Below are 25,334 nucleotides of genomic sequence, written 5' to 3' on the forward strand. Positions count from 1 at the left end.
AGGGACTTAATTGGGGGAGGGGGAAGGAAATGGGAGGCGGTGGCGGGGAAGAGACAGAAATTTTTAATAAATAAATAAATCAAAAAAATATGGATCCTGCTATTTACCAATTTAAACGGGGCCAGCAAGATGGCTCAATGGTTAAAGGTGCTAGCCACCCTAACCTGATGACCTGGGTTTGATCCCCAGAACCCACACCCTGGAAAGAGAGAACTGACTCCCTCAAGTTGTCCTCTGACCTTTTACACAGGTTTGCGTGTACACATGCAGACAACACACACAAATAAATATATTTTAGAAAACAATTTTAAATGAATAAAAATGCTTGTTAAAGAAAAATAGCTCCAGGGAGCTGCCTTGCCCTTTCCTGTGCCCTCATCTATGGGCACAAGGTGAGGATAGCATCCCTCACCAGAGGCTGAGTATTCTGGTATCTTCAGCTTGGCCTTGCCGCCTCTGAGAAATCCATTCCCACTGCTGACAAGTCACCAGCCCGTGGGCCGAGATGGTGACGTGTTCACACCCAAACATTCCCACTGGACTTCCGATGGACGAATGATGTCATATCGTGGACACAGATAGACCTCAACAGTAGGAAGTAGAGAGAGCAAAACAACGCTATGATGGTCTGTCCCAACTGTCAACGTGGCACAACGTGGGACCACCCGGAAGGAGAGTCCCCGTGAGGGACCGTCTAGATCAGGTTGGTCAGCGGGGCATGTCTGTGAGGATTCTCTTGTTTCTGTTAATGTGGGAGGATGAGAATGTGGGTGGTATCGTTCTCTGGTTTGGGGCCCTGGACCATACGAAAAGTAGAGAAAGCTAGCTAAGAACTGGCATGCATGCCCATTTCTCTCTGCTCTTGACTGTGGATGTGATATGACTAGCTGCTTCAAATTTCTGCCTCCTTCACTTCCTCGCATAAGGGATTATAACCTGGACTTGGGAGTCGAACAACCCTTTCTCATCTGTGATGCTTTCTGTCCGTGTCCTATCACAGCAACGGAAGGACTAGGGCAACCGTATGGTCCTCCAACCCTCAACAACTCTCATGTTATTCCACCAAAACCCACCAACTTACGTGACCACTCAGCTTGACTTCCCTGCCCTTCCCACCTTCTAGAAGATTCCTCTTCCCTTCTCATTCCAAGCTCTCAATTATTTCTCTTGAGATCCATCGGGAAAAAATTGAAATCAAAAGGATCATCCCCCCTCACCACCACAACAATCTTCTCTACAACAGGAACATTTTATTAAAATTGGAGGTGGGCTATACGCCAAGCTGGAGGCTTTGTGAAAACTGTGTGTCTTTATTTATTTATTTTTCAGAGCTTGGAAAATTCCATGCTATGAAGCTCTTTCCTCCGGGGCCCCTCTCCATTTCTCCTGAGCTGAGGTTTCCATGACAACAGCTTGATCTTGCATCCATCAAGCACCACAGGTAAATGAGGAGGACAGAGAGTTCCTAATGATGAGATGTTTTGGTACATGGGGAGGGCAGCATCACGGTAGGCTCAAGCCCATTGTCTCCCACCCCCACCCCGAGTTTACCCAAGGCTCCCGATTTCAAAATAGGTCTCATCTGGAATAGGTACCTGCCTCCTGCTGTCAGGTTTTTGTCAGGGGAAAACAACACACATCCCCAGGGACAGTTAAGAGGGGAAGATATGATATTCCTGAGGCTGAGGTGGGAGAAGGAATTAGGGAGCGAGGCACAGACACACACTGCACAGGAAATGTGCGAAGACAGTGATTCTCAACCTTCCTAAAGCTGCAACCCTTTAATAGAGTTCTTTATGTTGTGGTGATCCACTCTCCCAACCATAAAATTATTTGTAAAAATCTAATATGTGACCCTGCTGGGATTGAGAACCACTGCTCTAAGAGTTTCTGATGAAATGTTCCCATGGGGTCCAAGAACCTACATTCTCTCTCTCTCTCTCTCTCTCTCTCTCTCTCTCTCTCTCTCTCTCTCTCTCTCTCTCTCTCTCTCTCTCGCCACCCCCCCCGCCATCATTTCACATGTAACTGTGGCCTGGAACTTCCTATGTACACCAGGCTGGCCTCAAACTCACAGAGATCCACTTGCCTCTGTTTTCCAATGATGGAATTAAAGGTGTGTTACCACCTTCGGCCAAGAATCTGCATTTCAAACAGGTTCCAGAGAGATGCTTTTGTTTTATTAGTTATTTCTACTATTTTGCACATTTAGGTAATGTGTCATGGTTTCATTATCTGCTTATTTTTAATTATCTATTTATCAGCTCTTCCCCCCCCCAACACTCCTGACCCCATCTTTCTTGCCAGTGAGTCCTTCTCTTACTTTCTGATTTGTGTGGCAGTCACGACTGCAATGTGGTCATGACTGTGGCAGCCATGTCATGTCATGTCCACAAGACAGTTTCTCATGGCACTCCTCCTCTACAGCCCCTCTGCAACAGCACTCCTTAGGCCTTGGAGGTGTTACATAGACTCCCCACTGAGGGCCAAGCACCCAAGAGTTCCCTCATTCTCAGATCTGTGAGCCAGTTCTGAATCTCTAGATTAATTGTTGTTTACTGCAAACAGAAACGTCCTGACCCAGGTTGGGGGCAGCAATAGTCTATGGGGAATAGGTGTGAGTATTTAGAGGATCAGTGGTTATTGGTGTGCTGCTCACTACACACACACACACACACACACACACACACACACACACACCTCCATCCCACATATTATTTGTATATGTATATGCTCGTGAATATAAATGATTCTTGCCCCTAAGGAGCAACAGGTCCCAGAGGTAATTACCGTTGACTTCTCTGCTTAAATCCCTCCAAGAGCTCTTTTTGCTGTGCAAGTGTGGAGGATGAGGGGTGAGCTGTTTTCCCGGTAGAGAGGGGCTGCCTCGGGGTCTTCCTTTGGGATTCACTGATACTACGTTTTGAATCTTGCAATGTGCTACCTGTAGGGACCACAGACGATTGCTTTGAATATACGTGCATAGGTTTGTGAGACAGACGATAGAATATGAAGACATGAAGCTGTAATTGTTCTCATTTCCCCAGCGATGATTTCAGCTCAGGATGTTATCAGAGCTTGTGAAGCAGGCCATGGATCTGATAGTGCCTGTATGTTGGCATCTGAACTACATGAGTGAGCATGCAGGAGCATCAGCTTTGAGACAGGGACATCAGAAAGTGAGGCAGTCAGCATTTCACCCCTACTCACTCACCAACCACCCCCCCCCCCAAAAAAAAGAAAACAAATTGAAAAGCTGAAGAAGACAGACATGGAAGGATATAGCTGGTAGCCCTGACTGCTTTTATGGTTTGGAAATGCTTGTCTTCCCAACAGAGGCCAATTGAGATACTTCCAAGAAACCCAACCGCTTCCTGCAGGGAAAGAGATGTATGTATTGCTTGGTTTATTGCCGAGAGCCAAGCTAAATGAACCACGGTGAGTCCGTGAACTAAGTACAATCTGACGACGGGAGCCAGGAAACAACGTCCAAAGGCTCCTTTTTGGAGAGCACAAGTTTCCAATTAGAAACGTGTGCGCTCCTGATCAGCCGGGTCACAGTTCAGACCTAGCCCAGCCCCTTCCCTAAGTGGAATCAGGGTCTGAAATGAAGACTAGCGCTTCCAAGAGCAAGAAGGGGGAAGGTTTTTTGTCCAAGCTCTCTTTTGAGTCTAGCAACATATAAAACTGGAGAATATTGGCATAGCCATGGGGAGGGAAATGCCTTATTCTAGAAATATCCACAAATTAACAAATATAAAGGGATATTTATTGCACCGTGATTGCATAAAGCCGAAAAGATTGGAACATGAATGCTTGTACCACGAGTAGGAATGAATAGCCTACTGGGTGAAACTGTCATATTGGGTAACCTAAAGAATTCTATCTCCAGGCTCTGTTAGTGAGCACCTCTAATCCCAGAATTTGGGAGGCAGAGGCAGGCTGATATCTGATTTTGAGGCCAGCCTGGTCTACAGAATGATTCCAGGACAGCATGTGCAACACAGTGAAGCCTTATCTCCAAACAACAAAACAAATACAGTAGCAGAGGATTCTAGCCCATTCCCAGAGAGAGTAAGTGGGTCCAAAAGCTAAATATCATGGAGAATCCTGTGGCCATTGGCTAGCCCCACACATTTGAGTATATGGGCAACATAAACTCCAGTCAGTGGAGGGACAAAGAAAAGGGAGGAGAGCATGAGAGAGGGGAGCAGATGTAGGAGGAGTTACGAGGAGTTTAGAACAATTAGGGAGGGACATGAATGCTCTGTATCGTTTTACAGGTTTTACCTTCCCAAGACTTAAAAAAAAAAAAAACCTTATGTTGACCTACCTTCCCTTTGAAAAAAATGCTGTAATATGGTAAAAAAAAAAAAAGAAGAAAAACTTCAGTTAGAAAAAAAGGAGTCTTACACACATACAAGAAAGTCTCAAAAAATCGATTAAAATGCTAAATTAAAACTATTTAGTCCCCCAGGCATTTCTGAAGGAGAAAATATATGGCTTTTGAGAAGCAGGAAGATTTCCTAATCTACTTGTTGTTACGTTATATATATCTTATTCACGAATGTGTGTGTTCGCCCACGAGCACACATGTGAAGGTCAGAGGGAATTTCTGTGGAGTTGTGCTCTTTCCACAGTCACACGGATCTGGAGCTTGAACTCGGGTCCTCAGGCTTGCATGGCAGTAAAGTAAGGCTGAGCCATCTCTGCAGTCCCTCCAACATACATATGATGCAATGTTTGAAACCCAACGGTGGAAGAGACTGAGTGTCCATGGGTGAATGATGAGATGGTTAGTTTTACCTCTCAACTCGACACACTCTAGAATCTAGAAGAGAGTCCCAACCAGGGGCCATCTTGATCAGGCTGGCCTGTGGGCAAGCCGGGGAGGGGGTTTTCATCAACTGGATTAATTGAGGTGAGAAGAGCTATTCTGAATGCTTCGCATTTTAGAATTGTTTTCAAGCGAATGTGCATTCACCTTTAGGACCTGGAAAATTCCAGACTCTGCAGCTCTTTCTCCATGGAAACGCTGGCTGCAGTTTCCATGGCAACAAGCCCCTGAAAGGACTGAGGATGAGGGCTCTTGAGCAGCTCCGGACCAAGTGTCCTGGCTGGGGGATGGGCTCGGCTGGCTCTCCCATGAAAAAGCATGTACAGTGGTGGGATTTGAACAACAACAGGGTCGTCGCAAAACAAAACAAATATTGGCTTTTAGGAAACTATTTTATTACATTGTTTACAACATTATTGTGTTGCTCCATGAGTGTTTCATGACATGTATGTTGCGGGTCAGAAGACAACTTGTGGGGGTAGCTGCCTTTCATCATGAGGGTTCTGGGGCTCAAGCTCAGATCATCAGGCTTGGCGTCAAGCCCTTTACTCACTGAGTTTCATCTTGCTGGCCCCAAATTTGGCTCTGATTTGAGTCCCCGTTTAGCTATTAGAAACCACAAATCTCCCCCTAGACTCCAGTGGCACTAGCATTATCTATTCCCCATTGACGCATGAACGTAACAAGTGAGGAAAACTGAGTCCTTCCCGTTTCCTAGACTCCATGGACGGAACCAAAACGGCAGCAACCACCTCAAACAAACACAAGCCTCTGCTCTGAGAGGGAGAGAGACACAAGTTTGTTCTTGAAGGAGTCTCATCTCATTCATTATTTGTTACACAGAGGGTCCATTGAATGCCGATCACACACCAGGCACCATGTCAGAAAAGGGGAATTGTCTGAAAGCAGCAATGGACGCCTTTGTCCCTTCAGAGCATACCTTGCAGCAGGAGAGGTGGTCGCAAATGAACAGAGAAAGTGGTGTGTTGCAAGTGATGAATTCTCGTGTACATAAACCCACCAACCAACCAGGGCTTAGAGGATAAAGTTGCATGTTGTCAAGCCTGACTACCTTATTTATCCCCAGGACTCTCATGGTAGAAGGATAGAATCCATTCATGACTGTTGCCTTCAGACCCCCAGGCATACATCATGGCATGCGTGCACACCCCACAAATAAATAAATGTCAAAACCAGTAAGTGTAAGACAGAGAGTGAAGTGCAAGAGGGTTGTTTTAGACAGGGATGGACACACCTTTCTAGGGTGGAAACAGACTTGAATGATGAGAACGGGCCTGTCACAGAGAGCGAGTCTTCTGAGGGGGCAATGCCACAAGCACACATTGTTTGACTTTATTCCTTGGGAGACATGAGCAAATGTCTGCTTGCCTCAGATAGGAAGCCATCGGCAGGCCAAATCGGGATACCACCTGTGATGGCTAAACTTGGTGGTCAGCTTGACCACATCTGAAGTTAACTAAAAGGCAAGCTGCTGGGCACTCTTGTGGGGGAATTTTCTTGATTGGTTTATTTGAAGTGGAAACTCACTCTAGATCTAGGTGACATCTTCCCATGTCAGCCCAAATAAAAAGGACCTGAAAGACAGCAAACCCTACTTTTTCCCTTCTCGGCCTTCCTCTCCTTAGAAAGTTTATCTGTCCTGGGGCTGTGGCATTCCTTCACCAACTACTCCGAGATTTGAATGTACAGTGAAGACTAGTAGCTCTTCAGGAATCCTCTAGGCCGGTAGTTATCAACCTGTGGACTCCTTTGAGGGGGACGTGGGTCAAATGACCCTTTCAAAGGGGTCACCTAAGGCCATCGGAAAGCACAGATATTTACATCACAATTCATAACAGTAGCAAAATTACAACTATGAAGTAGTAACAAACATAATTTTATGGTTGGATGTCTTCACAACATGAAGAACTGTACTAAAGGGCCACAGCATTAGGAAGTGTAAGAACCACTGCTCTAGGCCTTCGGCAGCAGATGGGGACTGCTGAGACACCCAGCCTCATGTACTAAGCAACTCCTGGATTCTTGATCTTTCCCCTGAGAGACAGCCAACCACTGCTGGACGAGCTGGACTGCGCCCTGTAAGCCAACCTAACAAATCCCCATTATTATAGATATAGTTTTTCTATCAGCTCTGTTCCTTCAGAGAACCCTAACCAATATACCACCAGTCAACTGGATAAACCAATGAGCTTTCTAGGGATCACAAAGAGCAGGATGGGTAAGGGGTGGTTTACAGGAGCATTGACTCAAAAAGTCCAGCCCAGTAGCAGCTCACGAAGCTTCAGGACGCATGGACAGCTGAAAGGTGCTCTACTCATCAGTCCTTGCTGTTGATAAAACCTTGGGGCACTGGGGCTGGTGATGGTGGAGTTTCAGAATTGTCTGCGTTTAGAACTTCCTGAGATTCGTAAGTTGTTTGCTTCCTGAGTTTTAAATCTTAAGAGCCTTTTGAGAACTTTCTGAGTCTCTCTCTCTCTTTTTTTTTGGGGGGGGGGTGGATAATGATAATCTGCAATTCTGTGATTGGGTTAGTACCACACTAACCCTTAAGTATTATGTAGAGTGCATCCTTTTCTACATACAGATACATGTTTACTGAAAAGCAGCCCAGACCTTCAACTTTTAGTCCTATTTTGAATGCCCTGAATCCGTGCAGGGCTGGTAGGTGTGCATCTGCACACCCAATTTTGTAACATATTGGGGACTCAGCCCAGGGCTCCATGTATACTAGGCAAGCGCTCTACCAAAGGAGCTACACCTCTGGGTCTCCATTTCCTCTCTCTCTCTCTCTCTCTCTCTCTCTCTCTCTCTCTCTCTCTCTCACACACACACACACACACACACACACACACACACACACAAGACTAATCAATCAATGGGTATCCAAACACACCAGGCAGAGGTGGTAAAGGTGCTTGCCACCAAGCCTGAAAACCTGCGTTTGATATCCGGGACCCACGTAGTGGAATGACAGACTCAAAAGTTGATCTCTGACCTCCATACTCCCACTATGGCAGACATGTGCCCTCAATATTAAATAAGCTAAAAAGATTATAACAGCAACAAAATCCTAATGCTTAAAAGTTATTGATATGCCAAAAAGGAACAGCTATGGTCCAAGAAAATACTTGCAAGTTCTTCAAAACAGGAATAAGTGAAAGCACCGTTGGGCAAAGCTCAGATAAGAATAAGAGTTATGAGAGCCGAAAAGATAAAGACATAGGAAATGAAAGCAACTGCAGAAGACATTTTCTTTTAAACGATAAGAACCAAGATCCATCCATATAGGAAATTAAATGCTTAAGAAACATGGAAACCAAAGGGGTGTGGGGGGGGGATCAAAACTCTGAAGGTCACTGAGGCGTAAGGAAGGAAGCCGGTCCTGCTTCGTTTGGATGAAATTGCTGATTCTGATAGTGACTTTGAGCTCAGCCGGGACCTGCTAAACTGAGCGCTACTCCATTCTGGATGAGGACTAAGCTCCGCTCTTTATCTCCGTTTGTCCGAAAGTGTGACTTTCAATAATATTTACAAAGAGCACACCACCAGGGCGATGAGTGATGATAAGGAATAGCCTACTTTGAGAGCCAGGCTAATCTTTATTACATTTTATTTATTTACTTTTGCTCATACTTCTGTGTGTGCGCGTGCGCATGCGTGAGCTTGCCACCGCGTGCATGTCAAAGTCGGAAAATAGCTTGTGGTAGCCAGTTCTCTCTTTAAATGCTGTAGGTCCTGGGGACCCAACTCTGGTCTTCAGAATTGTCACCACTTTTAACTACTGAGTCATCCTGCTGTCTCCAACCTAATCTTCCTGAACACCAAAGTTTGTATAACTGTTTTCTTTGCAAATGGTTTTCAACCCTATCAGTTCTCAAGTTGGCCAACAACAGAAAGGCCTTGCAGAACACAGAAGTCTACATGTACTCAGAGGACAAATTATTTAAATAAAAGTAGGACAACAAAAGGGATTATTTATTCTTGAATCACACTCTCTCTCTCTCTCCTGTTCACTTTCTCTTTCATACTCTCTCTCACACACACATACACACTCACACACACACAGTAATGGAGACATTATACTTAACAAGTGTACACAAAGAAGAATGTACAAGTGAGTGTGTTTGACTCAAATAAGTATTTATAAATAATTTTTTAAGTCGCTAGTGGAAATATTTACAAAACAAAGAGGCAAATCAAACACTCCAAGCCCAGGTCTTGCAAACTGCCTCAGTGTTTTCATCTACACAGAATTTCACAGGCTGGAGACTGGAGAGACAGCTCAGTGGTTCAGGGCACTGTCTGCTCTTTCTAAGGACCCAGGTTCAGCTCCCAAATCCTACATGGTGGCTCACAACCTTATTTTCTGACTTCTAAGAGCACTTGGTATGTATGTAGTACACATATATACATACATATATACATACACACATACAGGCAAGGCACTCATACAAATAAAATAAACCCATCTTTTAAAAGTTAAAAAAATAACAGGTGCTTTTCAGTTGGTGATTCATTTATTTTTCTCATAATGGGAAAATTTTAAGAATCATTTTTTTTTTAAAAAAAAAAGTGCATTGCTTAGTGGGTTTAGGGTGCTTGTCTCCAACCCTGAGAAACTGAGAACCTGGGACCCACATTTCATAAGGAAATGCATGTTGTCTTCTGACCTCCACATGTATACCATAGCATGCATATGCTACACACACACACACACAAATTAATTAATATAATTTAAAAAATTGCCAAAAAGCAAAATCATTTACTCAAGACATTGTTCAAAAAGTAAAACAAATCAGGGTGACCATATCCAGTGGGAACATTGTCGGGTAATGTGCAACAGTAGATCTTCCATTTGAAAAGGAAAAGTCTCAACTGTTCCTGAGCACATAGACAGATGTTCAGATGGTCCCAGCTGACACTCATTCTTTTGATGTTGCACAGCACAAGCTGCCTCCATCCATCTGGCGAGGCTGACTAACTCTCCATACTGAGATATTTTCATAGGTGGAGTATTTCAACTTTTTAAAGGTGGGGTAAAATATACAAAAAGAAAATTTAGCATCTTGAAGTCCCACACCTTGTTGAGGCGCTATTGGCTAGCATCTTAAAGTCCCACACCTTGTTGAGGCGCTATTGGCTAGCATCTTAAAGTCCCACCCCTCATTGAGGAGCTATTAGCTAGCATCTTGAAGTCCCTCCCCTGCTGAGGAGCTATTAGCTAGCATCTTGAAGTCCCACCACTAGCTGAGAAGCTATTGAATATGACAGTTGCTAGAGGAGGGAGTCAGTTTTCTTCAGAGAGTCAGAACATGAGAGACTGCCTATGCCCTTGCAGATGGCCCTACATCCATGCACACACAGGCAATGCTGAGTGAACTCACTGGGCTTAAGGAAGGAGCACGTGAAGTTAGGAGAAATTGAAATGAAGGATGAACTTGACCAAGACATCATTTCCATGTATAAAATTCTCAATCAAGCTCTTACTTCCAGCTCCTAAACTCTGTTCCTGTTCCCCATTCATGTAGAGAACTGTGATCTAAGATAGTGATCTTTGAGTCTCCCCTAAATAAATAACCCTATATTATACATAATTCTGAACTAGTGTGGGATTATTTTGTATCTTCTGCTATAATATGGCACCCAATATGGGGCAACTGCAGCCACATAAACCTAAGAGAGCTTGAGAAGTAATTCTAAAGACAAAAGAATAAAGTTAAGCACAGCTTCTTGGTAGCATTTTCTCAAGTGGGCTCTGTATGCTAGAAGCAAGTGTGTCTCATTCCTGACTCAGCTTTACCTGCAAAAACTTTGCACCTGTTTTAAGAGGCTCGGCCACAAAACACTTTAATGGTGTTTATGAATACCCTACAGCATGCTCCTTGGTGGTGGCATGGACCTTGAAATTCCATGGAGTTGTGGCAATAAACATGAATCTGGCTGGTACCCCCTCCATGAAGCTAGACTCTCAGAAAGCTAAGGAATGGGCTGGATCTAGCCGTCAAAGCCATGGCTTTAGTCCTAGCCATATTGCTTAGCAAATTAAAGACTCATATGGTCAGAAAAAGAGAGATACACAGTAAAGATAGAGTCAGATGAAGAAAACCTCTAAATGGTTTACAGTGTGTTTAAAAATATTTATAGGCTTGGGAGAGAAAAGAAAAAGGATAAAGTCCTTAACATAAAAAAGAAAGAGAGTAGTTGGGTGTGGTGGCACACACCTTTAATCCCAACACTTGGGAGGCAGAGGCAGCTGGGTCTCTGTGGGTTGAAGGACAGCCTGATCTACAGAGTGAGAGTCAGAACAGCCAAAGATAAACAGAGAAACCCTGTCTCAGAATACCAAAGGTTAAAAAGGAAAAAACAGATTAAAAATAAAGCCACATAAAGATGGCTTCTTATTCACTAATTCTTATATCTTATATTAGCCCATAATTCTTGTCTGAGTTAGCCACATGGCTTAGTATCTTTTTTGGTGAATCAGTCACATCTTGCTTCCTCTGAGACTGGGTCATGACTGCAGACTGAAACTTCCTCTTCCCAGAATTCTCCTTGCCACGCCTCTACTTCCTGCCTGGCTAGTGGACAATCAGTACTTAATTAAAAATAATACAAGTGACAGGATAAAAGACTATTGTCCCACAGCACTTCCCCTTTAAAAAAAACCAAGAACTCTGAATCTAATATCCTTTGTTTATCTTTTCTCCTGACCATTATTCATAACTTGTAACCAACATTCAAAATAAAGGAAAATATCCATAGTCCATTTTTTTGGGAATGTGGGTGTAGTTTTCCAGGCTACTTCCTGCTTATTGGGGGCACTGATAATCTTTATGGGGACCTAAAGAAAATTTAGAATTATGAACAAATCCTGTATCCTGTGAGGCTTGATCTTCTCAGGCAGCAGTCTTGAATCTGTTCTGGATGTAGAACTCAGACATCTGGGCCATCCTCCCCTATTGGAGATTTCTCAGGGGGTCTTCCTTGATAAAATCTGATTTTTCTTAACCCGGAATGAACCACAGCCTCTCATTTCCTTTTTTAGTGAGGCAGTCACATCTTGCTTCCTCTGAGGCTGGGTCGTGACTCACTACACAGACATTTAAATGGCAGATTTTGGTGTGTGATATTTTTATTTATTTGCTAGGTTTGTATTTTTTTAAGTAAATCGAACAAGACACCATTTTCAATGCAGATAAATCATAGGAGTAGGATGCTGCCTCTGTGATGGGAAATCAAGCCATGATGCTGAAGATTGCGTCTGGTCTTCGAGTCAGACCTTGTGAGTTCATTTGTCAGATCCTTGCAGTGGCTTAGGACCACGTTCTTTTCAAACTTCTTCAGACATCCTTCTGTTTGGGGTATGTGTATGGTTGTGTAGGTATGTGGTCATGTGTGTAAGTTCACATGTGTGCAGAACTGTATGTGTGTAGACTAGAGGTGTCTTTATTCATCAAGGCAGAATCTCTTACTGATCCCAAAGCTTGCCTATTCACCTAGCCAGCTTGCTGGAGGCTCTCCTGTCTGGAATTAGGTGGGCCACCGAGCCCATCCGGCTTTCACGTGGGGTTCTGGTTCTCATACTTGCAGAGCAAGCTCTTTATCTATGGAGCCATCTCGCCAGTCTTTATAGTTATAGCCCACACTGGCCTCAAACTCATGATCCTCCTGCCCCTGCCTCTTCAGTGTGGCCCACCTGAATGCACTGATAGCAGTGCATTACCAGTTGTACCTCTTTATGATTACCTGTAAAGCTGATAAGCCTCGGTTTGTTGGAGGATGGCGGCTCACGGTGTGACAGTCTTCAGGAATTTACTGTCTACTCTCCGGATTCCTGCTATTCGATGAAGAGTGAGCTCCTCTGTCACTCAGATTTCCATCCTCTTTCAATGACCAGAGAGATGGGACAATTACTTGTTGGGTTTTTGTTTTGTTTTTGTTTGTTTTGTTGGTTTTTTTTAAGACAGAGTTTCTTCTGTCCTGGAACTCACTTTGTAGACCAGGCTGGCCTCAAACTCAGAGATATCCTCCTGCCTCTATTTCCCAAGTGCTGGCATTAAAGGTATGTGCCACTACCACTTGGCTAGGTGGAATTTTTTTTAAGCCTACATATGTTTACCTATAAAATCTGGAAAATTCCAGTGTTAGATGCTATCTATCACTATGTTCTGTGCCCAAGTCAGAGCCAGTTTCCATGACAACAATGCTTCTGTGCAGCAGGTACCAGTCCCAGAACAAAGTAGGGGACAAGTGAAGGAGGACGGGAGGCTTAAGAGTGAAGGGGTGTTACTACACCTCCCCATATTCCTCTAACCCCCCTTTTGACATCATGCAAGGCTTTCAAGTTCTAGAACAACTGTTCACTGCTAGAAAACCTCTCTGCCCCTGTCAGGAAAGTGTGAGTTAGAGAAATGCATTCTCCTGGGGGTAGAGGCAGAAATTGGGTAAGGCAAATAAAGGATAGAAGATATTCACTAACCATCGCCCAGAAGATGGTTTGCAACACTTGATTCCCTGGTTCAATATCATCAGCTTCACTTGAATCATGAGCTTATTAGAGACCCAACTTTGGAATCCTCATCCACTCCTCCAATTTTAGTGAGCTTTACAAGTTGTGTTTGAGTTTGCTCCATGCGCTTTTGACTGGTTCACACTAACTGAGTTCACACTATTTCCCTGCTTATTCTCATCAAATGAGAAAGAACTAAGGGTGAAGTCCTCAGGTCTCTGTTGCCACCAGGTAGGCTCGATCCATGTGGTCCTTTGGCCATTTCATCCTTGTCTCTCTCCCACTCAATCCTGCATCCGATGCTCTCATCTTTCCCCATCCCCAACCTCTTTCTAGCCTATGTGTGTAGAAAAACATCAAGGGCTGGAAGGAAGCTGGGATGGGGATCGACCGCTCAGCAGGCTTGAGTTTTCCTTTCGAATGTGTGCAGTAGAGATTTCCTCTGAATTGAAATATTGACTCTCAAGACTTGGGGAGCTAAGGAAACTTCCAAGGCTCAGGAATCTCGTGAAACACACAAGATTCAGAAAGCACAGGAAGTTAGAAGCGCCCCAAGGCCCCAGCCCCTATTTATAGTAAGCATGAAACAATTCCTGAAAGAGGGGAGTTGCCTGTAAATCGTGCAGGGAGCTCCCAGGATGCAGGTTCCATGAGTCATCAGCTATGTTGGGGTGGACTTTTCAGGGATGCAACTGCCTAGGTCATTCATGCTACTGTAAGGAACCCCTCAAAACTCGTAGGCTCCCTAAGCTAGACTATGGTATCATTTTTTTGGTCTTCAATGTCCTTTTGGGAGCAAATAGATGTTTGCATGTGTTTCTTGGGGGCAAAAATCACATGGCAAAGGTTATGGACCCATTCTTAAGCTAGATAGAGGTGGTGTTGAACAATACATATAACTGTTCTCTTTGATCAAATGGATGGAGTCTCCATGCTGCAGGAAAAGTAAGTTCTAAGGTGCTTGCTACTGTACACCATGGTGACTATAATCAGTAATGAGTTATGGTAAACTTGAAAATTGTTGAACGCCTTTAATCCCAGCACTCGGGAAGTGGAGGTAGGTGAATCTCTGAGTTCGAGGTCAACCTGATCTACAGAGCGAGTGCCAGGACAATCAGGATAAGACAGTGAATGAAAACTCTGTCTCAACAAAACAAAACAGAGCAAAAAAAAAAACTGCTGAAGTTTCTTTAAGAAAAAATGTTGAGTGGATAACGGGAGAGATAAGAGATCCTTCCACATGATTTAAAGCATCATATACATGCTCTAAGTGTGTATAGTTTGCTGGCTATAATAAATTACAATAGTTACATTTTAGGCTATGTGAGTTTCAATTTGATGAAAGGAAAAAATGGTGTTCCTATATTTTCTCTTTAGAGGAATTTGGTGTGGCAGTTCTATTGAACTCTGCAGTGTTTTTCTGGAAACTGGGTCTGTGCAGGTTTCTATACTATTCGACTCTGCAGCCTGGAACAGCATTTTGTCAAAAAGCTACATAGTGAATATTTTAATTTTTGTGGACTGTGTGGTTGGAACTCAGTTATCCAACTCTGCCACTGCAGCATGAAGGCAACAAAGTAGAGTATGTTATGAGTGGTCAGAATTGCAGTCCAATAAAACTTAATTTGTGGACACATGTCTACCTCTTCCTGGCTCCATCTTATCAATGTTCCTACCATTTCTCCATTCTGTTCTTCAATTATCCCTCCATGAGCATTCTCCAACTAACCATCCCTGGTTTGTAGCTACCTCCCCCTCTTTTCCATTTCTCATGGATGTGTGGTTCACATGTGTGTAGTTGTGTGGTTTTGTTGTTTGCATGCTGACACACATATGTGGGTGCATGTGTACACATGGATGCCTGTGACTGAGGTCAACAATCATCCTCTATTGCTTTTCCAATTTATTCATTGAAGCAGGGTCTCTCAGGGCAAACAGAGCTTGCCAATATGGCAGTGAGTCTTGCTAGTCAGCTCGTTTCAGAGATCCTCTGTCTGAAATGCAAAGGCTGGAATTCCATTCATCTGAACTCTGGTCCTCAAGCTTGCAGAACAAGCGCCTTAACCACTGAGTCATCCTCCCAGTGCTGTGGTTGGCTTTGCTCAGAGGCTCCTAATTTCCCAGGTAACACTCGATCGCGCCATGCTCTTCCTTGGAAAATTTGAACAGTTTCCCATTGTTCTTTAGCTACAGCTTCTCTCTTGTTATTGGTGTTGCTGCTCTTGTTTTGGTTGTTTCTGTTTTTCTGAGATGTGCCTCAAACTTGGCGTGTAGCTGAGGACGATCTTCTGCTCCTCCTGCCTCCCAAATGCAGACATCACACACCCAGATGATGCTGGAGATCCAGCCCAGACTTTGTGCATTCAAAGCAAGTACTCCACCAGTTGGGCTCCATCCCCCCTACCCCCAAGCTCAAATACTAGTTTTTTAAGAGATTCTATGAGCAGTTAACACTCCACGCTTTCACATATTAAAGGCTTAGGAGGGACAGTCTGGTCTGAAGTTAGAAGTCTATAGATTCTGCCAGGCAGCCATGTTTGCATAATGGTGTTCTCTGTTCCACAAGGCAGTTATTGGGGGAAGGCACACAGCTTCTCTGAATGCAAGCATTTAGAGATTTATAAAGTTGGGGACAGAGGTATAAGGGTGAAAATGTTCCTACTTGTTTGGCTTCTTATTTCAATGTTTATATAATGTAGCTCAATACACATGTCTACAAGTAGGTTGCTGCTCCATGCCAACCCTGAACAGGAAAAGTGTGGCACACGGGCTGCAAAGGGCATTGGGAACAAGCACTCAACTCATCTTAAAAGGAGGACGCCCCCCCCATCCCAGAATACCAGAGAAAACCCAGTTATGTGCACGACCCAGGGATATGGTTCACAAACAGACGGCTAGTATGAAATATTTTTATGGTTTTAGAAGCGGACGTCTGAAGAATAGTGGCCATGTTGTGCTGTTTCTGGGAAAATACTTTCCCTTCCTGAGTTGGATGTCAACGTATATAGAGCTTGGACACCAGCCGGGCATTCGTAGCTCATTAATCAGGGAAAATTCCATGGTGGGCAGTTGCTGTGGGGTTTTACTTGGCAACTTGAACAAACTGACATCCTAGCAGCTAGTATTCAGAGACGGGTTGCTTTTTTTCCCCCCTCAGGAACAAGCTCCTTCGGTAGAACCTTCCTTCACATTCCATGTTGACTCAGCTCTCACTTTAAATAACCAGCTCTTGAGACCCAGACACGTTACCTGGGGGTCTGAGCTGAGGACAGAGTGTGTGCAGTATAAAGGCAGTTCCTTTCCCGGCTCCTTCACAAGACAAGACAGCCGGATAGTTCTATAACCACAGTAGATGGCCCTTTACACCTAATGAAGACGCCGGCGGGGATCAAAGACATTCTACGGGTCGGAGAGGTGACTGTTGATACAGGGCTTAGTTAGCCATCAGCACAGCTTCGTAAACTACATGTACAGGCCTTTCATCCTAGCACACTGGCAGGAGACTTGGCACTGTGTTCTTCTCAGCTACACAGAAGTATCAGGCTAGCTTGTCTCAAACCAACAAGCCTATCCTTATAAACACTGAAAAGACTTTTCTGCTGTCTGGAATTTCTACTAAAAAGCTTTTATTAATTTTATTTCTGTACGTGGTTTTTGTGTGGCTGGTGGGGAGGAGGGGCAGGTAAGCATGCCATGGCACCTGTGGAAGGCAGAGGACAGCACGTGAGAATCGGTTCACTTCTTCTACCATGTGGGTCACAGGGGTCAAATTTGGGTTTAAGGCTTGGCGGCAAGCGCCTGTTCCCTCTGGGCCATATCACCAGCGCCTTCAGAGTTATAGAGTCTGTGATGTCCGAGATCAAAGTGCTAGAAGATTTGATATCTGGTAAGGCCTTCCCTTCTTCCTGCTGCAGAGGCAGCTCCTTCTGTATTTCCCACATGTGGCTGACAGAGCCTGCAGGGAGCCCTCCAGGGTCTCCTTTACAAGGGCACATGCCCATCCACGGCCAGCTACCCTCATCACCTCCCCACTTCCCTAACTCATGTGCATCAGGGCTGAGCTCAGCTATGAGCTGGGCAGGACACCTGCATTCAATCTACAGCAAGGAGCTGGGGGCAGATGGATGCCATAAAAGCTATCAGAGCAAAGGAACCAACCAAGGACAGGATGTGGAGGGGGAAGGGGAGAAGCTAAAGGAAGGTTCCTGTCTAGAGGTTAGGTGGAGGAGGAGCCATCCTAGATGGGGAGAGAGAAGACACATGGAGAGGTCACAAAGAAAGCCACACACACACACACACACACACACACACACACACACACACACAGCTGGATCCCATCAGCGTTGGTCATATGTGCACATGTTTAGGACTGACTGACCACTTGTGATTCAGAACTCATTCCTGAAGAAATTCCCAACTGCATTTTAAATACTTATATCCTCATATCCATAGATAAGCGCAGCCCTCACTGCTCTTCAAGGAAGCTTCCTCAGCAGCAGACAGAGCTATTACTATGCTCTACCCCTGCTCAAAATGTGAAGGATGAATGACAGTGGGGGGTCAGTGCTTGAGTGTCTCCAGTGTTTGTGAACGGATGAGGAGAAGGAAGGCAGAGGGTGGCAGATGGAGTTAGTGGTGCTGAATCTTAGGACTGGCTCAGGTTGGGCATGCCGACAGTGGCACTAGAAGCAGGAGGGAATGGAGGAGCAGAGGAGGGATTGGGGCCTGGGTGGTAAGGGGAGAGCAGGCTCCTTTACTTTCCGGAGCAGACATAAACAATGTCCACCAAAGCTCAACCCGAGAATCAATGAGTTAATTAAGTCAACTCAAAGCACAAGTGAGGGGTGACTACAGGAATATGGTGACCCCAAAGCAGTCCTGTGGGAAAGAAACGGCGTCCCAGAGCTACATAGTTGGAACCCTACTTCAGTGGACTCCCCAGACTATACATAGCACTTAAATTCATGTTCAGTTAGGGCAGAGTTCCCTAGAAATGTCTGGGAGGAATGGCTGGAGGCTCAGTCCCCTTCTCTGAGAGGATGGCAACAAGCCATAGGCCGGTGGTGCTGGTCTCTTATAAGCAGGCACAGTTGATCTGATGAAGATGGTGGCTGTTTCTCTTGGAGGACCTCATTCTACAGCATGCACATTAGCTAGGGAGCTGTACCCCAAGGACAGAAGAGGAATGCATAAGGTACTGAGCCCAGGTCTTCTTTCTGGGGATGAGGACAGGGTCCTGAGGAAGGTGGGGATGGGAGTACTGAAGCAAGCCCTGCAAGAGGCCTATTATCGCAAGTCTCTCCCCTCCCCGGGTTTGCCCCTTTGGTGACCCAGCCTTCTGCCTGGGAGTTGCTGCAGCTGTGGCCAGGAGCCTGCCTGCCTGCAGAGTCCCACACCTGCAGATTCAAGGCTGGCCACTCCCAGTCCTTAGCGCCTCTAATCTGCCAATGCCTCTCCTCCCTTTGAATCTTGAGGGTCACAGCAGCACAGGGGCCCTGTCTTACTCCTGCCAAGTGCACCCCACCCCTAAATCCATCCCCACCCTGCAAACAGCTTGACATTTCTAAAGGGAAACGACTTCATGTCTCTATTGCTTTAGGTTCGAGAATACTCTTTTGAAAAGAAGAGAGATGGGGAGATGGCTTAGTGGTTAAAGGCTTGCTGTGGAAGAATGAAGACAGGCGTTCAGATCCCCATAGCCATAGAGATGCCATGTGGGCATATCAGATAGACTGTAATCCCAGCATTGGAAGGCTAAAACAGGGGATTCCCGGGGGGATGGGGGAGCTGGCTAGCAAGACTAGTTGTATTGACTAGCTCTGGGTTCGACTGAGAGCCTCTGACTCAACGAATAATTGAAGGGTGATGAAGGATGATTCTGGAAATCAACCTTGGGCACACACAAACACACACACACACACACACACACACACACACACAGGCCCAGGTAAGTATGCATATATACACATACACACCACACATATATGAAAATAGAAAATTACAAAATAAATAAACTCATCACTATGTACAACAGATATACACTAATAAATAATTTCTAAAAAGCTGAGCAGAGTAGATCATGCTTATAGCCCTAACACTAGGGAAGCTGGGACAGGAGGATTGCCATGAATTCCAGACTGGCCTGAGCCACAGAATGAGATCCTGTTTCAAAAAAAGCTGGAAAAGAAAATAAAAAAAATGTTTTTAAAGGTAAATTAATTCCTAGACTGATGGTAATTATTTTTATTTTTCCACAGCAACAAAATGGAGGCACTAAATTCAACAAAACTGATGAGAAAACAAGGGAGGTGCAAGAGGAAGGAGCACCAAGGTAGGTGCTGGGAGGCCTGGACATGTCACGGTCTTTACAATTCTTTACTTGATCACTCTGCTGAAATAAATGCAATCTACTATGGATTAAAATCAACAGTTTGGGGCTGGGGAATGTGGCTCAGCTGGGGAACTGCTTGCCTAGCTTGTACAAAGTCCTGGGTTTGACCTCCATCCCCACACAATCGGAGTGGACTGCAGCACCTCTGTAATCCCGCATCCTGGAGGTGGAGGCTGGAGCACCAGAGGGTTAGGGTCATCCTTGGCCAGCCTGAACTACATGAGACCCTAGCTCAAAAAGAAGAAAAGAGAGAGAGAGAGAGACAGAGAGACAGAGAGAGACAGAGACAGAGACAGAGAGACAGAGAGACAGAGAGACAGACAGAGACAGAGAAGGAAGGAAAGAAAGAAAGAGAAGGAGAAGAGGAGGGGGAGAAGACGGCAGAGCAGTTTAAAATAAAGGTATTTATACACAGAGCCAATTGGCTTTGAATAAAAAAGGCAGGGTTAATTTTTTTCTGGTCTATTCTTTTATTGCTTCATTTGGAATACGTTAGTACAATTCACTGGGGTCCCACGGCACACACACACAGTTTGTCCTGGGAGTTTGTTCTGGTCTCTTAATACATCCTTAAATGTTTTACTGGTTATGATAAGCTGGGAAGCCATGGGAATATACACTGAGATAAATAAACATGAGACTAGATAACTCCTTCAAAGGATTCCTCTTCAACAAGGAGCTAGAGACCCTAAGCAGAGCAGAGCTGACGTTGTCAAATGGATTTGTTTATGGGATATTTTCTTTTAAGCAACATGGGAATGTGGCTCAGCTGGTAGAGCACTTGCCTAGCTCCCACGAAGCCCTAGGTTTGATCCCTAGTGCTACATAAACCAGATGCAGTGTCACATGCCTGTCATCCCAGCCCAGGAGCAATGGCAGGAAGATCAGGAGTTCAACGTCATTTTCAGCTGCAGGGCAAGGCTGAGGCCAGCCCAGGCAATGTGAGACCCTGTCTCAAAAATAAGATGAAATAAAGGAGTCAAGACAAACAGGGAACCCATTTACCAGCTCCAATGTATTAGCTGTCTTTTCTCCATCCATCCATGTGGGAAACTGGGAGACAGCACAAGATCTCTTCCTGTGAAAGGTTAAGCATATTCCCAGGGGCTGGGAGAGATTCTTGGTAGTTAAGGGCTCACACTGCACTGGCAGAGGACCGGAGTTCAGTTCCCAGCACCCACATTGGGTGGCTCCCCACCTCTCCAGCTCTAGTGGATGGATGCCTCCTAGCCTCTGAGAATACCTAGGCCCACACGCACAATTCCTGCACACACACACAACACACACAGAGGTACCTCTCAGGACACCTGCGCTCACACGCACATTCCTGCACACACACACAACACACACGCAGGTACCTCTCAGGACACCTGGGCCCACACAACACACACGCAGGTACCTCTCAGGACACCTGGGCCCACACAACACACACGCCGGTACCTCTCAGGACACCTGTGCTCACACGCACATTCCTGCACACAGACACAACACACACAGAGGTACCTCTCAGGACACCCGCGCTCACACGCACATTCCTGCACACACACACACAACACATACACATGTTTTCAAAAGAGGGGAAAGGTGGGCAGAAATATGACACTTTCCCCCAAAAAATATAAGAAATGAAGGTATATAAATTAACACAAGACTTTCTAAAAGTAGGCTAGGAATAATGAATGTTTTTTTTTTCTTTTCTTTTTTAACAAACCAAGGGGGTGGGAGAGTTGTCAGAACAATAAAATTACATGCTGAGAAAGTAAGCACAGGGGAGAGAAAAGATTTCCTGCATGCTGGAAATCTTTAAGTTTAAGTCTTTTCCTAGCAGTCAGAGGAGGAATCTAATGTGGAGCTTGCTGGGCTGCACATTGGCATACATGGTGCATTTGCCTTATGTCGCTGTGATGGGCACTGTTGAGCTTGCAGCTTGCTTTTGGAGCCTGGGGCACATTCCATGGTGGTGATCTACTGACAGGGGATCTGGCAACTGGACCCCCTAGAATATCCAAATGCTCTGTTTCCATGCTCATCGACTTTCTAAACAAATTGAATTCAAATTCCATTCTTCCTTAGAAGCCATGGGAATGTCTTACTTTGCCCTCACTGAGAAATAGGTCTCACATACATGGAGGAATGGTGTATAAGAAGATGCGGGCAAATTGCTTTGATGATGATAGAGATGTGTCTCAGTTGGTAGGGTATTGGCCTGGCATGCAAGAAACTCTGCGTTCCATATCCAGTACCACATGTACTAGTTGTGGTGGTACTCCCCCAACCCCATCCCAACATCCCAGAGGTGGAGGCAAGAGGATCTGGAGGTCAAGAACATCCTCATCTATACAACTTGTTGAGGCCAGCCTGGGTTCCAAGAGACCCTATCTCAAACAAAAATCATTAAGCCAATACCCCCTGGTCACTGGCCTTTCCCACATCCCCAGTGCTGAGTGAACCCCTGGAAAATCGCTTCTCCAAGTGAGCATTTTTACTGACCATTAACTGCTTCAGTGGCCCAAATGCACTGGGTTGATTTTGGCTAATTACTACAAGATAAGTATGCATTCTTTAACCCTTCCTGAACATTTAGAACGACCCCATTTGCAAGGGAGTTTGGGGAACTTGTCACTTGGATTGGTTTGACAGCTGAGTTTCCTGTTGGAGTTTAGGCTTGCATTTTCTGAGGCTACGCATGTATAAATCATAGTTTAGTGTGTCCTAAGAGCTTTTCTTATCTTAAAAATAAAGATTCCTTAGTATTCTCACTCTCCTGGTTGACTTATAATAATTATAATTTATCATCATCATTATCATTGTCAACCCAAGGCAAGCCTCTGGGAAGAGGAAACCTCAACTGGGAAAATGCCTCCATCAGATGACCTATAGGAAAAACTGTAGAACATTTTTTCTTGATTGATCATGGATGTGGGAGGACCCAGTTCACTGTGGATGGGTCCCTGGACAAGTGGTACTGGGCTGTGAAGAGAGCAGACTGAGCAAGTCACGGGAAGCAAGGCAGTAAACAGGATTCCTTTATGTTCTTGTTCAGTTCTTGCCTCTAGGCCCGAGTTTCTGCCCTGATGTCTCTCAGTGATGGAGTGTGACCTGGGAGCTGTAAGCCAAATAAATTTCCTTCCCCAAGTTACTTTAGGTCATGCTGTTCATCACAGCAATAGAGAGCAAACTATGACAGTCACGAATGTATTCTTCAGGTCTTGAAAGTTACAAATATATAAGTCAGAACAGATCTGCCATCTGCCTCTTTTCACTCCTGTCTCTTGCCTTTGAATTCTCTGAAATTGTGGTTCTGTTACCCAGTGTGATTCTGCAAATGTTGGTAAGCAAGTTGGGAGAATCTGAGGAATGGCCCGACGATGAGAGTCACACCCAGACCTAAGGTGCCATTCAACTGCGCTTATGGATCAGTTCTGATCCTGAAATGAACCGGCCAAAGCAAAACCATAATTGATTTGGAGAAACCAAAACCAAAACATCAGAGGGAAAAAATTAGCCTTGACATCCGTGAACACCATCCCATGTGGCATGACGGGCCTGGATGACTGTAAAGATTTAACGGCCATTAGTTTACAGCAAGTGCGTAATTTGGCAAATTGTCCATTTGATAAACCTGATTCCCAGCTGCTCCCTCAGTGAGGCACACCACCTGATGGGATATTTTTTTTAATATTTATTTTATTGCCATGTGTGTGTGCATTTGTATGTATGTGTGTGTGCATGCACGAGTGTGCTCTCATGCACGTGTGTATGCAGTTGCACAAACATTTGAGAAAAGGGTGTCAGATCCCCTCGTACTGGAGCTATAGACAACTATGAACCCCGATGTGGGTGCTGGGAACCAAAACCCAGGTCCTCTGCAAGAGCAGCAAGTGCTCTTACCCACCAGGTCACCTCTCCAGCCCCCTGGGTTGAATGGGTTGCTCGGTCATCCTTTCTTCTCTGGATGGACCACAGAGTTTCCTATCTCCTTATCAACATTTAGAATGCTGTGATGTCTCCCGTCTCAAGCTAAAGGTGCTCAGGTCGGTCACTGTATCCCAGCAGGACCTGCACATGCATGTTTACCGTATCGCTGTTCACACTAGTGGAGCACAGTAGAAACTATGTCTGACACTAGAGGAGTGGATACACAGAAAATGTGGCATATACACACAATGAAAATGTAAAGTCTTCACACTGGTCGTGTGTGTGTGTATACATGTGTGGGGGCCATGACACGCGTGGAGGTCAGAGGACAGCTTTCTCCTTCCGCGACATGGGTCTCAGCGGTGTAGTTCAACCTGCCAGGCTTGGCAGCGAGGGCTTCACCCTCTAAGCCATCGCAACAGTCAACACAATGGGACCATTTTTCAGCCATAAAGAAGAACATGGGAAAACAGATACAACTGGAGAGAACCACATCAAAAGAATTAAGCCAGTCTGAGAAAGACAAATATCGTATGCTTTCTATCACTTCTTGCTTCATAGAATTTATGTACAGTGATGAGATTATGAAGGTATGTTTGATATGAAGTAGGAGAAGGGGGTACTGATGGGGGTGATGTAAGAAACTGGAGGGCAGGAGTACAGACAGAATACGTCCAAAATATAATTTATATTCGCATGAAAACTTGAAAAATAGCTTTGTGCTCATGTGCACACCTGCATAACACCTGCACAACGTGAAGCCAGAAAACGGTCCAGCATGGAATGGGGGGTGGGGAGAGCTCAAGGATCCGCCCCTAACGAAGGAGCTATTGGCAGTTGACAGCTGCTGAGAGAGGGGGAAATATCATTCTTTACTGGGGGGAGTTTCCCGTGCTCCAGGGGTTTGCTTCACACCCATCCACATATGGTCAACACTGAATGTTTTTGAAAGAGTGTAAGAAGTTGGGAAGGAGATGTGGTGATTGGGGCTGAAGGGAAGTTGGAGGGAGAGATGGGGAGGGGCGGATATGATCGTATTTCATTGCATACATGGATGAAATTCTCCAGGAATAAAGTTTGCAAAAGATGAAACTAAAAATAAATAGTAGAACGCAAAAATCAGAAGAATATACTGAGATTCCCCCCCGTGTCTTGTTTTGAAATGTATATGGTGTTGGTAATACAGATCATAAAGTTTTCACCATTAAAAAAAGCCTTCGGTGTTAGAGAGACGGCTCCCATCCTCCTCTGAAACTCAGAGGAATGGATTTTGTCTCTCAGTGCTCACAATTGCCTGCAACTCGAGCTGCAGGGGATCCCAAGGCCCTTTCTGGCCTCCTCAGGCAACTGCACTCAGGTATACATATGTGCAAATACACATACAAATACATACATATAATTAAAGACAAAATACACCCTTCTTTTTAAAAAAAATGAATAAACTTCAAATAGAAATCAAATGTTTTCTTAGCTCTTAGTGCCTCTGAGTGACTGCCCATGTTTTTCCATCATTAGAGGTGAAATCCTCCCAGAGCATCCCCCCCATTTCTGCCTTTCCAGTTTGCCATCCAGTCTTTCCCGAACCCATTTGTACCACGCTCTCACCATCTACTATCTACTTTCTTCAAGTTCACCAAGATTCTCAATTCTTAATCCAG

General features: G+C 44.9%; 1 protein-coding gene across 6 annotated transcripts in view; it reads right to left on the bottom strand.

Annotated features, from left to right (window-relative positions):
- LOC101988510 (ubiquitin carboxyl-terminal hydrolase 29-like) overlaps window positions 1-25,334 on the bottom strand; it is a 215,761-nt gene that overhangs the window by 134,139 nt on the left and 56,288 nt on the right. The gene's annotated exons all lie outside the window — the stretch shown is intronic.

Source organism: Microtus ochrogaster, unplaced genomic scaffold, assembly GCF_000317375.1.
Source record: "Microtus ochrogaster isolate Prairie Vole_2 unplaced genomic scaffold, MicOch1.0 UNK47, whole genome shotgun sequence".
NCBI lineage: Eukaryota > Metazoa > Chordata > Mammalia > Rodentia > Cricetidae > Microtus > Microtus ochrogaster.